Below are 12,900 nucleotides of genomic sequence, written 5' to 3'. Positions count from 1 at the left end.
AAGTGGGGGAATGTGCTATTTGCTTTACTTTCAGGGACAGAGTCCCTGTCTCATACCGGACAAGGACGGCTTGCAGAGGCACTGAGTATGGAACATCAGATGAAGTTGGAAGAAGCCTAACATCGCCTGCCCTGATGTCATCAGTTGAAGCTCTCTTGCCTGAGGATACCTGAAGTGAAAGGTAAGAAACACTTGACTTTCCAAAGGAACTCAAAGTGCTCAGGTGTTGATGGAGCTCGCAGGAGTTCCCAACCTTGAATCATGATCCTTTGGGACCTGGTTCAGGCTCACTGCCTGTGGCTACTCCTGTTATTGGAGAATAGGCCCATTGGTTCGTGGTAAAGGATGTGAATGTCTTGAATTCTGTTCGCTCACCAAACCTGATCTATTTTGAGTATACTAAGTGTCATGGAGGGGGTACACCAGCGTGCTTGGATCGATGATGATTTCCAGTAAAACATTCCTTGGAAAGCTGAACAAAATGAGTGAAAACTCAATACCGCCACTATCATCGTGACTGAGGTCCAGCACCTGGGATCACAAATGTCACTGAGGGACTCACATGGCCTCCATTCATCTTGCGAGACTTGGATCCAGTGAGAGAGCCTTCAGAATGTTCTTTGCTTGCCTAAATCACCAGAAATCATGGCCTAAATCAAGGCTTCTCCTTTTGCTCTAATTATAACATGCTTTCCATTGAGGAGATCATTGTCATTATCTTGGAAGTTAGCCCTACCAACTCCATCAACAATAATGTATAGTATGTTGTGAGGCAAATGTAAGTTTAGAGGGGGCAGCATAGTGCAACAATGTACACTGGAATGTCAGGAAATGTGTTTCTGTCCCTGTCTGAACCTTCGCATGAATGATAATCCTTCTGTTTCATAAAACAGAGATACATAACGGGAAGGTTACAGGCGACATGTGGAATGAGGCAGTAGCAATTCTCAGGAACTATGGGAATGTGGACTCTTCCTGTGTGAAAACAAAGCTCTGTTTTCTTGAAAGACTGATTGTGGCCATGGCAATTAGGTTGGAAAGAGAGCCTTGGAATTTAAAAGGTTGGCATGTAGCCTTCTTGTCGGTGGATTCTAGAAGGACATGCTTTCAAATGTCCCAGGATTCATACCACCTTCATGGATGTATGGAGAACACCCATTTTAATCCTAGTTTCTATTTTTATTGTTGGGACATTTTTTGTGAGTCTATCCGGGTAGTTTGCCAGCAGTTGTTATGGATTGACTGTACCAAAATGGTCTGGACATACATCTCCACCTATTCTAGGATCTAAGAATGTGATCATGCAAGTTTGTTTCTTACACACACTCCTTCTAGGAATTTTATATTTTGGTATGGCCGTAGAAGATAGGCATGGAGTGTCTGCGGGATTATCTTTCCTTATGGTGTTGATGTGGCCTTGCTGAAGATTAACTTGGCATTTTGGCTATGTGTTTTGGGGCTGATGGTAGTCCTGTTATCTTAGACATTGTTCTTTTCTCCAAGCAAATATCAACAAGAAATTGTGTTTCCATTTGATTATGAAAGTGAGCTGTATGCTTAGGATCATGCTGTTGATAATAACAAATATCTCAGTGACTACAGGTTACACTTGTGTTTGGTGACCTGAGAGGGTTTGAACAGACACTTTCTCTGTGGTGATCAATGTCAGATACCACAGCAATAGCACTCACAGGAATTTAGTACCAGTCAAAACCTGAATAGGAGATATATGAGCATGGACAGAGACAGAGAGAAAGAACAATTGTTGAAGAGGCTAAGCATGTGTGAGACAGAGGAAGACAGTGAGAGACAGAAAGAGAGAGGGGTGGGAGAGGGGGGGTGAAGTGGAAAAGAGGACACTGTGATATTAAAGCAGATATCTTGATTGAGAGAAATAAGGAAACCAAATAGAGAGAATGTGAGTGAGAAACTGAGAAGCTAGGAGAGTCACTGCAAGTCAATTTCAGAGAGAAAGTGAAGAAGCGAGAGAGAGAAAGAGTACATAAGAAGTCCATTCATCTAATGTGGATGAGAATCTTATATGATATTTGAATCGGTTCTCATCGAAGGCAGAGTAGGAATAATAGGTGTAGTATGTTATGATTATGGAGGGTGCTCCGATTGTGGCCAAAGCTATTAAGATTCTGGTGGTTTCCATGGGAAGAGTAAGGCCTGATTTTCTCTGTCATATCCGGCTGAACTGAGATTTACTTATTTTTGTAGACAACTTCCATTAAGCCATATTGTTTGTCTCATTCTTTTGTGTACCTCGTGCCAATTTCTTTGGATGGTTCTCAAGTGATGTATATACTACTGTAGTTTTCGTTATCAGATATTGACTTCGTCCCATCTTAAGAACTTTGTTGCATGGTAACCTCCAGGAATTCGGTGATAGAATTGGGAAAATTATGTCCCCAAACAGTTCCTTGGAGGAAAAATATCTCTGATATGGATTGTGAGGGCAAATTTCTAGAGGACGGAAGGAGTGCTGAGAGAGCCCAAGTGTTCGATAAATTAAGAACTAACAACAATGCATCACAGTCTCCATGATTTGCAAGGAATCCAATAAAGTGGGGGAATGTGCTATTTGCTTTACTTTCAGGGACAGAGTCCCTGTCTCATACCGGACAAGCACCGTTTGGAGAGGAACTGAGTATGGAACATCAGATGAAGTTGGAAGAAGCCTAACATCGCCTGCCCTGAAGTACTCAGTTGAAGCTCTCTTGCCTGAGGATACCTGAAGTGAAAGGTAAGAAACACTTGACTTTCCAAAGGAACTCAAAGTGCTCAGGTGTTGATGGAGCTCGCAGGAGTTCCCAACCTTGAATCATGATCCTTTGGGACCTGGTTCAGGCTCACTGCCTGTGGCTACTCCTGTGATTGGAGAATAGGCCCATTGGTTCGTGGTAAAGGATGTGAATGTCTTGAATTCTGTTCGCTCACCAAACCTGATCTATTTTGAGTATACTAAGTGTCATGGCAGGGGGTACACCAGCGTGCTTGGATCGATGATGATTTCCAATAAAACATTCCTTGGAAAGCTGAACAAAATGAGTGAAAACTCAATACCGCCACTGTCATCGTGACTGAGGTCCAGCACCTGGGATCACAAATGTCACTGAGGGACTCACATGGCCTCCATTCACCTTGCGAGACTTGGATCCAGTGAGAGAGCCTTCAGAATGTTCTTTGCTTGCCTAAATCACCAGAAATCATGGCCTAAATCAAGGCTTCACCTTTTGCTCTAATGATAACATGCTTTCCGGTTGAGGAGATCATTGTCAGTATCTTGGAAGTTAGCCCTACCAACTCCATCAGCAATAATGTATAGTAGGTTGTGAGGCAAATGTAAGTTTAGCGGGGGCAGTATAGTTCAACAATGTACACTGGAATGTCAGGAAATGTGTTTCTGTCCGTGTCTGAATCCTTCGCATGAATGATAACCCTTCTGTTTCATAAAACAGAGATACATAACGGGAAGGTTACAGGCGACATGTGGAATGAGGCAGTAGCAATTCTCAGGAACTATGGGAATGTGGACTCTTCCTGTGTGAAAAGAAAGCTCTGTTTTCTTGAAAGACTGATTGTGGCCATGGCATTTAGGTTGGAAAGAGAGCCTTGGAATTTAAAAGGTTGGCATGTAGCCTTTTTGTCGGAGGATTCTAGAAGTGCATGCTTTCAAATGTCCAAGGATTCATACCACCTTCATGGATGTATGGAGAACACCCATTTTAATCCTAGTTTCTATGTTTATTGTTGGGACATTTTTTGTCAGTCTATCCGGGTAGTTTGCCACTAGTTCTTATGGATTGACTGTACCAAAATGGTCTGGACATACATCTCCTCCTCTTCTAGGATCTAAGAATGTGAGCATGCAAGTTTGTTTCTTACACACACTCCTTCTAGGAATTTTATATTTTGGTATGGCCGTAGAAGATAGGCATGGAGTGTCTGCAGGATTATCTTTCCTTATGGTCTTGATGAGGCCTTGCTGAAGGTTAACTTGGCATTCTGGCTATGTGTTTTGGGGCTGAAGGTAGTCCTGATATCTTAGACATTGTTCTTTTCTCCAAGCAAATATCAACAAGAAATTGTGTTTCCATTTGATTATGAAAGTGAGCTGTATGCTTAGGATCATGCTGTTGATAATAACATATATCTCGGGGACTACAGGTTATGCTTGTGTTTGGTGACCTGAGAGGGTTTGAACAGACACTTTCTCTGTGGTGATCAATGTCAGATACCGCAGCAATAGCACTCACAGGAATTTAGTACCAGTCAAAATCTGAATAGGAGATATATGAGCATGGTCAGAGACAGAGAGAAAGAACAATTGTTGAAGAGGCTAAGCATGTGTGAGACAGAGGAAGACAGTGAGAGACAGAAAGAGAGAGGGGGGGAAGGGGGGGTGAAGTGGAAAAGAGGACACTGTGATATTAAAGCAGATATCTTGATTGACAGAAATAAGGAAACCAAATAGAGACAATGTGAGTGAAAAACTGAGAAGCTAGGAGAGTCACTGCAAGTCAATTTCAGAGAGAAAGTGAAGAAGCGAGAGAGAGAAAGAGTACATAAGAAGTCCATTCATCTAATGTGGATGAGAATCTTATATGATATTTGAATCGGTTCTCATCGAAGGCAGAGTAGGAATAATAGGTGTAGTATGTTATGATTATGGAGGGTGCTCCGATTGTGGCCAAAGCTATTAAGATTCTGGTGGTTTCCATGGGAAGAGTAAGGCCTGATTTTCTCTGTCATATCCGGCTGAACTGAGATTTACTTATTTTTGTAGACAACTTCCATTAAGCCATGTTGTTGGTCTCATTCTTTTGTGTACCTCGTGCCAATTTCTTTGGATGGTTCTCAAGTGATGTATATACTACTGTAGTTTTCGTTATCAGATATTGACTTCGTCCCATCTTAAGAACTTTGTTGCATGGTAACCTCCAGGAATTCGGTGATAGAATTGGGAAAATTATGTCCCCAAACAGTTCCTTGGAGGAAAAATATCTCTGATATGGATTGTGAGGGCAAATTTCTAGAGGACGGAAGGAGTGCTGAGAGAGCCCAAGTGTTCGATAAATTAAGAACTAACAACAATGCATCACAGTCTCCATGATTTGCAAGGAATCCAATAAAGTGGGGGAATGTGCTATTTGCTTTACTTTCAGGGACAGAGTCCCTGTCTCATACCGGACAAGCACGGCTTGGAGAGGAACTGAGTATGGAACATCAGATGAAGTTGGAAGAAGCCTAACATCGCCTGCCCTGAAGTCCTCAGTTGAAGCTCTCTTGCCTGAGGATACCTGAAGTGAAAGGTAAGAAACACTTGACTTTCCAAAGGAACTCAAAGTACTCAGGTGTTGATGGAGCTCGCAGGAGTTCCCAACCTTGAATCATGATCCTTTGGGACCTGGTTCAGGCTCACTGCCTGTGGCTACTCCTGTGATTGGAGAATAGGCCCATTGGTTCGTGGTAAAGGATGTGAATGTCTTGAATTCTGTTCGCTCACCAAACCTGATCTATTTTGAGTATACTAAGTGTCATGGCAGGGGGTACACCAGCGTGCTTGGATCGATGATGATTTCCAATAAAACATTCCTTGGAAAGCTGAACAAAATGAGTGAAAACTCAATACCGCCACTGTCATCGTGACTGAGGTCCAGCACCTGGGATCACAAATGTCACTGAGGGACTCACATGGCCTCCATTCACCTTGCGAGACTTGGATCCAGTGAGAGAGCCTTCAGAATGTTCTTTGCTTGCCTAAATCACCAGAAATCATGGCCTAAATCAAGGCTTCACCTTTTGCTCTAATGATAACATGCTTTCCGGTTGAGGAGATCATTGTCAGTATCTTGGAAGTTAGCCCTACCAACTCCATCAGCAATAATGTATAGTAGGTTGTGAGGCAAATGTAAGTTTAGCGGGGGCAGTATAGTTCAACAATGTACACTGGAATGTCAGGAAATGTGTTTCTGTCCGTGTCTGAATCCTTCGCATGAATGATAACCCTTCTGTTTCATAAAACAGAGATACATAACGGGAAGGGTACAGGCGACATGTGGAATGAGGCAGTAGCAATTCTCAGGAACTATGGGAATGTGGACTCTTCCTGTGTGAAAAGAAAGCTCTGTTTTCTTGAAAGACTGATTGTGGCCATGGCATTTAGGTTGGAAAGAGAGCCTTGGAATTTAAAAGGTTGGCATGTAGCCTTTTTGTCGGAGGATTCTAGAAGTGCATGCTTTCAAATGTCCAAGGATTCATACCACCTTCATGGATGTATGGAGAACACCCATTTTAATCCTAGTTTCTATGTTTATTGTTGGGACATTTTTTGTCAGTCTATCCGTGTAGTTTGCCACTAGTTCTTATGGATTGACTGTACCAAAATGGTCTGGACATACATCTCCTCCTCTTCTAGGATCTAAGAATGTGAGCATGCAAGTTTGTTTCTTACACACACTCCTTCTAGGAATTTTATATTTTGGTATGGCCGTAGAAGATAGGCATGGAGTGTCTGCAGGATTATCTTTCCTTATGGTCTTGATGAGGCCTTGCTGAAGGTTAACTTGGCATTCTGGCTATGTGTTTTGGGGCTGATGGTAGTCCTGATATCTTAGACATTGTTCTTTTCTCCAAGCAAATATCAACAAGAAATTGTGTTTCCATTTGATTATGAAAGTGAGCTGTATGCTTAGGATCATGCTGTTGATAATAACATATATCTCGGGGACTACAGGTTATGCTTGTGTTTGGTGACCTGAGAGGGTTTGAACAGACACTTTCTCTGTGGTGATCAATGTCAGATACCGCAGCAATAGCACTCACAGGAATTTAGTACCAGTCAAAATCTGAATAGGAGATATATGAGCATGGTCAGAGACAGAGAGAAAGAACAATTGTTGAAGAGGCTAAGCATGTGTGAGACAGAGGAAGACGGTGAGAGACAGAAAGAGAGAGGGGTGGGAGAGGGGGGGTGAAGTGGAAAAGAGGACACTGTGATATTAAAGCAGATATCTTGATTGAGAGAAATAAGGAAACCAAATAGAGAGAATGTGAGTGAGAAACTGAGAAGCTAGGAGAGTCACTGCAAGTCAATTTCAGAGAGAAAGTGAAGAAGCGAGAGAGAGAAAGAGTACATAAGAAGTCCATTCATCTAATGTGGATGAGAATCTTATATGATATTTGAATCGGTTCTCATCGAAGGCAGAGTAGGAATAATAGGTGTAGTATGTTATGATTATGGAGGGTGCTCCGATTGTGGCCAAAGCTATTAAGATTCTGGTGGTTTCCATGGGAAGAGTTAGGCCTGATTTTCTCTGTCATATCCGGCTGAACTGAGATTTACTTATTTTTGTAGACAACTTCCATTAAGCCATGTTGTTGGTCTCATTCTTTTGTGTACCTCGTGCCAATTTCTTTGGATGGTTCTCAAGTGATGTATATACTACTGTAGTTTTCGTTATCAGATATTGACTTCGTCCCATCTTAAGAACTTTGTTGCATGGTAACCTCCAGGAATTCGGTGATAGAATTGGGAAAATTATGTCCCCAAACAGTTCCTTGGAGGAAAAATATCTCTGATATGGATTGTGAGGGCAAATTTCTAGAGGACGGAAGGAGTGCTGAGAGAGCCCAAGTGTTCGATAAATTAAGAACTAACAACAATGCATCACAGTCTCCATGATTTGCAAGGAATCCAATAAAGTGGGGGAATGTGCTATTTGCTTTACTTTCAGGGACAGAGTCCCTGTCTCATACCGGACAAGCACGGCTTGGAGAGGAACTGAGTATGGAACATCAGATGAAGTTGGAAGAAGCCTAACATCGCCTGCCCTGAAGTCCTCAGTTGAAGCTCTCTTGCCTGAGGATACCTGAAGTGAAAGGTAAGAAACACTTGACTTTCCAAAGGAACTCAAAGTGCTCAGGTGTTGATGGAGCTCGCAGGAGTTCCCAACCTTGAATCATGATCCTTTGGGACCTGGTTCAGGCTCACTGCCTGTGGCTACTCCTGTGATTGGAGAATAGGCCCATTGGTTCGTGGTAAAGGATGTGAATGTCTTGAATTCTGTTCGCTCACCAAACCTGATCTATTTTGAGTATACTAAGTGTCATGGCAGGGGGTACACCAGAGTGCTTGGATCGATGATGATTTCCAATAAAACATTCCTTGGAAAGCTGAACAAAATGAGTGAAAACTCAATACCGCCACTGTCATCGTGACTGAGGTCCAGCACCTGGGATCACAAATGTCACTGAGGGACTCACATGGCCTCCATTCACCTTGCGAGACTTGGATCCAGTGAGAGAGCCTTCAGAATGTTCTTTGCTTGCATAAATCACCAGAAATCATGGCCTAAATCAAGGCTTCACCTTTTGCTCTAATGATAAAATGCTTTCCGGTTGAGGAGATCATTGTCAGTATCTTGGAAGTTAGCCCTACCAACTCCATCAGCAATAATGTATAGTAGGTTGTGAGGCAAATGTAAGTTTAGCGGGGGCAGCATAGTTCAACAATGTACACTGGAATGTCAGGAAATGTGTTTCTGTCCGTGTCTGAAGCCTTCGCATGAATGATAACCCTACTGTTTCATAAAACAGAGATACATAACGGGAAGGTTACAGGCGATATGTGGAATGAGGCAGTAGCAATTCTCAGGAACTATGGGAATGTGGACTCTTCCTGTGTGAAAAGAAAGCTCTGTTTTCTTGAAAGACTGATTGTGGCCATGGCATTTAGGTTGGAAAGAGAGCCTTGGAATTTAAAAGGTTGGCATGTAGCCTTCTTGTCGGAGGATTCTAGAAGTGCATGCTTTCAAATGTCCAAGGATTCATACCACCTTCATGGATGTATGGAGAACACCCATTTTAATCCTAGTTTCTATGTTTATTGTTGGGACATTTTTTGTCACTCTATCCGGGTAGTTTGCCACTAGTTCTTATGGATTGACTGTACCAAAATGGTCTGGACATACATCTCCTCCTCTTCTAGGATCTAAGAATGTGAGCATGCAAGTTTGTTTCTTACACACACTCCTTCTAGGAATTTTATATTTTGGTATGGCCGTAGAAGATAGGCATGGAGTGTCTGCAGGATTATCTTTCCTTATGGTCTTGATGAGGCCTTGCTGAAGGTTAACTTGGCATTCTGGCTATGTGTTTTGGGGCTGAAGGTAGTCCTGATATCTTAGACATTGTTCTTTTCTCCAAGCAAATATCAACAAGAAATTGTGTTTCCATTTGATTATGAAAGTGAGCTGTATGCTTAGGATCATGCTGTTGATAATAACATATATCTAGGGGACTACAGGTTATGCTTGTGTTTGGTGAGCTGAGAGGGTTTGAACAGACACTTTCTCTGTGGTGATCAATGTCAGATACCGCAGCAATAGCACTCACAGGAATTTAGTACCAGTCAAAATCTGAATAGGAGATATATGAGCATGGTCAGAGACAGAGAGAAAGAACAATTGTTGAAGAGGCTAAGCATGTGTGAGACAGAGGAAGACAGTGAGAGACAGAAAGAGAGAGGGGTGGGAGAGGGGGGGTGAAGTGGAAAAGAGGACACTGTGATATTAAAGCAGATATCTTGATTGAGAGAAATAAGGAAACCAAATAGAGAGAATGTGAGTGAGAAACTGAGAAGCTAGGAGAGTCACTGCAAGTCAATTTCAGAGAGAAAGTGAAGAAGCGAGAGAGAGAAAGAGTACATAAGAAGTCCATTCATCTAATGTGGATGAGAATCTTATATGATATTTGAATCGGTTCTCATCGAAGGCAGAGTAGGAATAATAGGTGTAGTATGTTATGATTATGGAGGGTGCTCCGATTGTGGCTAAAGCTATTAAGATTCTGGTGGTTTCCATGGGAAGAGTAAGGCCTGATTTTCTCTGTCATATCCGGCTGAACTGAGATTTACTTATTTTTGTAGACAACTTCCATTAAGCCATGTTGTTGGTCTCATTCTTTTGTGTACCTCGTGCCAATTACTTTGGATGGTTCTCAAGTGATGTATATACTACTGTAGTTTTCGTTATCAGATATTGACTTCGTCCCATCTTAAGAACTTTGTTGCATGGTAACCTCCAGGAATTCGGTGATAGAATTGGGAAAATTATGTCCCCAAACAGTTCCTTGGAGGAAAAATATCTCTGATATGGATTGTGAGGGCAAATTTCTAGAGGACGGAAGGAGTGCTGAGAGAGCCCAAGTGTTCGATAAATTAAGAACTAACAACAATGCATCACAGTCTCCATGATTTGCAAGGAATCCAATAAAGTGGGGGAATGTGCTATTTGCTTTACTTTCAGGGACAGAGTCCCTGTCTCATACCGGACAAGCACGGCTTGGAGAGGAACTGAGTATGGAACATCAGATGAAGTTGGAAGAAGCCTAACATCGCCTGCCCTGAAGTCCTCAGTTGAAGCTCTCTTGCCTGAGGATACCTGAAGTGAAAGGTAAGAAACACTTGACTTTCCAAAGGAACTCAAAGTACTCAGGTGTTGATGGAGCTCGCAGGAGTTCCCAACCTTGAATCATGATCCTTTGGGACCTGGTTCAGGCTCACTGCCTGTGGCTACTCCTGTGATTGGAGAATAGGCCCATTGGTTCGTGGTAAAGGATGTGAATGTCTTGAATTCTGTTCGCTCACCAAACCTGATCTATTTTGAGTATACTAAGTGTCATGGCAGGGGGTACACCAGCGTGCTTGGATCGATGATGATTTCCAATAAAACATTCCTTGGAAAGCTGAACAAAATGAGTGAAAACTCAATACCGCCACTGTCATCGTGACTGAGGTCCAGCACCTGGGATCACAAATGTCACTGAGGGACTCACATGGCCTCCATTCACCTTGCGAGACTTGGATCCAGTGAGAGAGCCTTCAGAATGTTCTTTGCTTGCCTAAATCACCAGAAATCATGGCCTAAATCAAGGCTTCACCTTTTGCTCTAATGATAACATGCTTTCCGGTTGAGGAGATCATTGTCAGTATCTTGGAAGTTAGCCCTACCAACTCCATCAGCAATAATGTATAGTAGGTTGTGAGGCAAATGTAAGTTTAGCGGGGGCAGCATAGTTCAACAATGTACACTGGAATGTCAGGAAATGTGTTTCTGTCCGTGTCTGAATCCTTCGCATGAATGATAACCCTTCTGTTTCATAAAACAGAGATACATAACGGGAAGGTTACAGGCGACATGTGGAATGAGGCAGTAGCAGTTCTCAGGAACTATGGGAATGTGGACTCTTCCTGTGTGAAAACAAAGCTCTGTTTTCTTGAAAGACTGATTGTGGCCATGGCATTTAGGTTGGAAAGAGAGCCTTGGAATTTAAAAGGTTGGCATGTAGCCTTCTTGTCGGAGGATTCTAGAAGTGCATGCTTTCAAATGTCCAAGGATTCATACCACCTTTATGGATGTATGGAGAACACCCATTTTAATCCTAGTTTCTATGTTTATTGTTGGGACATTTTTTGTCAGTCTATCCGGGTAGTTTGCCACTAGTTCTTATGGATTGACTGTACCAAAATGGTCTGGACATACATCTCCTCCTCTTCTAGGATCTAAGAATGTGAGCATGCAAGTTTGTTTCTTACACACACTCCTTCTAGGAATTTTATATTTTGGTATGGCCGTAGAAGATAGGCATGGAGTGTCTGCAGGATTATCTTTCCTTATGGTCTTGATGAGGCCTTGCTGAAGGTTAACTTGGCATTCTGGCTATATGTTTTGGGGCTGATGGTAGTCCTGATATCTTAGACATTGTTCTTTTCTCCAAGCAAATATCAACAAGAAATTGTGTTTCCATTTGATTATGAAAGTGAGCTGTATGCTTAGGATCATGCTGTTGATAATAACATATATCTCAGGGACTACAGGTTATGCTTGTGTTTGGTGACCTGAGAGGGTTTGAACAGACACTTTATCTGTGGTGATCAATGTCAGATACCGCAGCAATAGCACTCACAGGAATTTAGTACCAGTCAAAATCTGAATAGGAGATATATGAGCATGGTCAGAGACAGAGAGAAAGAACAATTGTTGAAGAGGCTAAGCATGTGTGAGACAGAGGAAGACGGTGAGAGACAGAAAGAGAGAGGGGTGGGAGAGGGGGGGTGAAGTGGAAAAGAGGACACTGTGATATTAAAGCAGATATCTTGATTGAGAGAAATAAGGAAACCAAATAGAGAGAATGTGAGTGAGAAACTGAGAAGCTAGGAGAGTCACTGCAAGTCAATTTCAGAGAGAAAGTGAAGAAGCGAGAGAGAGAAAGAGTACATAAGAAGTCCATTCATCTAATGTGGATGAGAATCTTATATGATATTTGAATCGGTTCTCATCGAAGACAGAGTAGGAATAATAGGTGTAGTATGTTATGATTATGGAGGGTGCTCCGATTGTGGCCAAAGCTATTAAGATTCTGGTGGTTTCCATGGGAAGAGTAAGGCCTGATTTTCTCTGTCATATCCGGCTGAACTGAGATTTACTTATTTTTGTAGACAACTTCCATTAAGCCATGTTGTTGGTCTCATTCTTTTGTGTACCTCGTGCCAATTTCTTTGGATGGTTCTCAAGTGATGTATATACTACTGTAGTTTTCGTTATCAGATATTGACTTCGTCCCATCTTAAGAACTTTGTTGCATGGTAACCTCCAGGAATTCGGTGATAGAATTGGGAAAATTATGTCCCCAAACAGTTCCTTGGAGGAAAAATATCTCTGATATGGATTGTGAGGGCAAATTTCTAGAGGACGGAAGGAGTGCTGAGAGAGCCCAAGTGTTCGATAAATTAAGAACTAACAACAATGCATCACAGTCTCCATGATTTGCAAGGAATCCAATAAAGTGGGGGAATGTGCTATTTGCTTTACTTTCAGGGACAGAGTCCCTGTC

General features: G+C 42.2%; 5 non-coding genes across 5 annotated transcripts; all 5 read left to right on the top strand.

Annotated features, from left to right (window-relative positions):
- Positions 1–433: 433 nt before the first annotated feature.
- LOC148007555 (small nucleolar RNA SNORD116) lies at positions 434–526 on the top strand. The gene has a single exon (XR_015655532.1). It is a non-coding gene; the product is annotated as a small nucleolar RNA SNORD116 (small nucleolar RNA).
- Positions 527–3,002: 2,476 nt separating this feature from the next.
- On the top strand, positions 3,003–3,095 carry LOC148007554 (small nucleolar RNA SNORD116). Its single transcript, XR_015657168.1, has one exon. It is a non-coding gene; the product is annotated as a small nucleolar RNA SNORD116 (small nucleolar RNA).
- Positions 3,096–5,571: 2,476 nt separating this feature from the next.
- LOC148007553 (small nucleolar RNA SNORD116) lies at positions 5,572–5,664 on the top strand. The gene has a single exon (XR_015657150.1). It is a non-coding gene; the product is annotated as a small nucleolar RNA SNORD116 (small nucleolar RNA).
- Positions 5,665–8,142: 2,478 nt separating this feature from the next.
- On the top strand, positions 8,143–8,235 carry LOC148007552 (small nucleolar RNA SNORD116). Its single transcript, XR_015657131.1, has one exon. It is a non-coding gene; the product is annotated as a small nucleolar RNA SNORD116 (small nucleolar RNA).
- Positions 8,236–10,713: 2,478 nt separating this feature from the next.
- On the top strand, positions 10,714–10,806 carry LOC148007551 (small nucleolar RNA SNORD116). Its single transcript, XR_015657124.1, has one exon. It is a non-coding gene; the product is annotated as a small nucleolar RNA SNORD116 (small nucleolar RNA).
- The last annotated feature ends 2,094 nt before the right edge of the window (positions 10,807–12,900 follow it).

Source organism: Rattus norvegicus, chromosome 1 (assembly GCF_021556685.1).
Source record: "Rattus norvegicus strain SHRSP/BbbUtx chromosome 1, alternate assembly SHRSP_T2T, whole genome shotgun sequence".
Classification (NCBI taxonomy): Eukaryota; Metazoa; Chordata; class Mammalia; order Rodentia; family Muridae; genus Rattus; species Rattus norvegicus.
The sequence above is the reverse complement of the archived record's forward strand: the minus strand, read 5'-3'. Positions and strand labels throughout refer to the sequence as shown.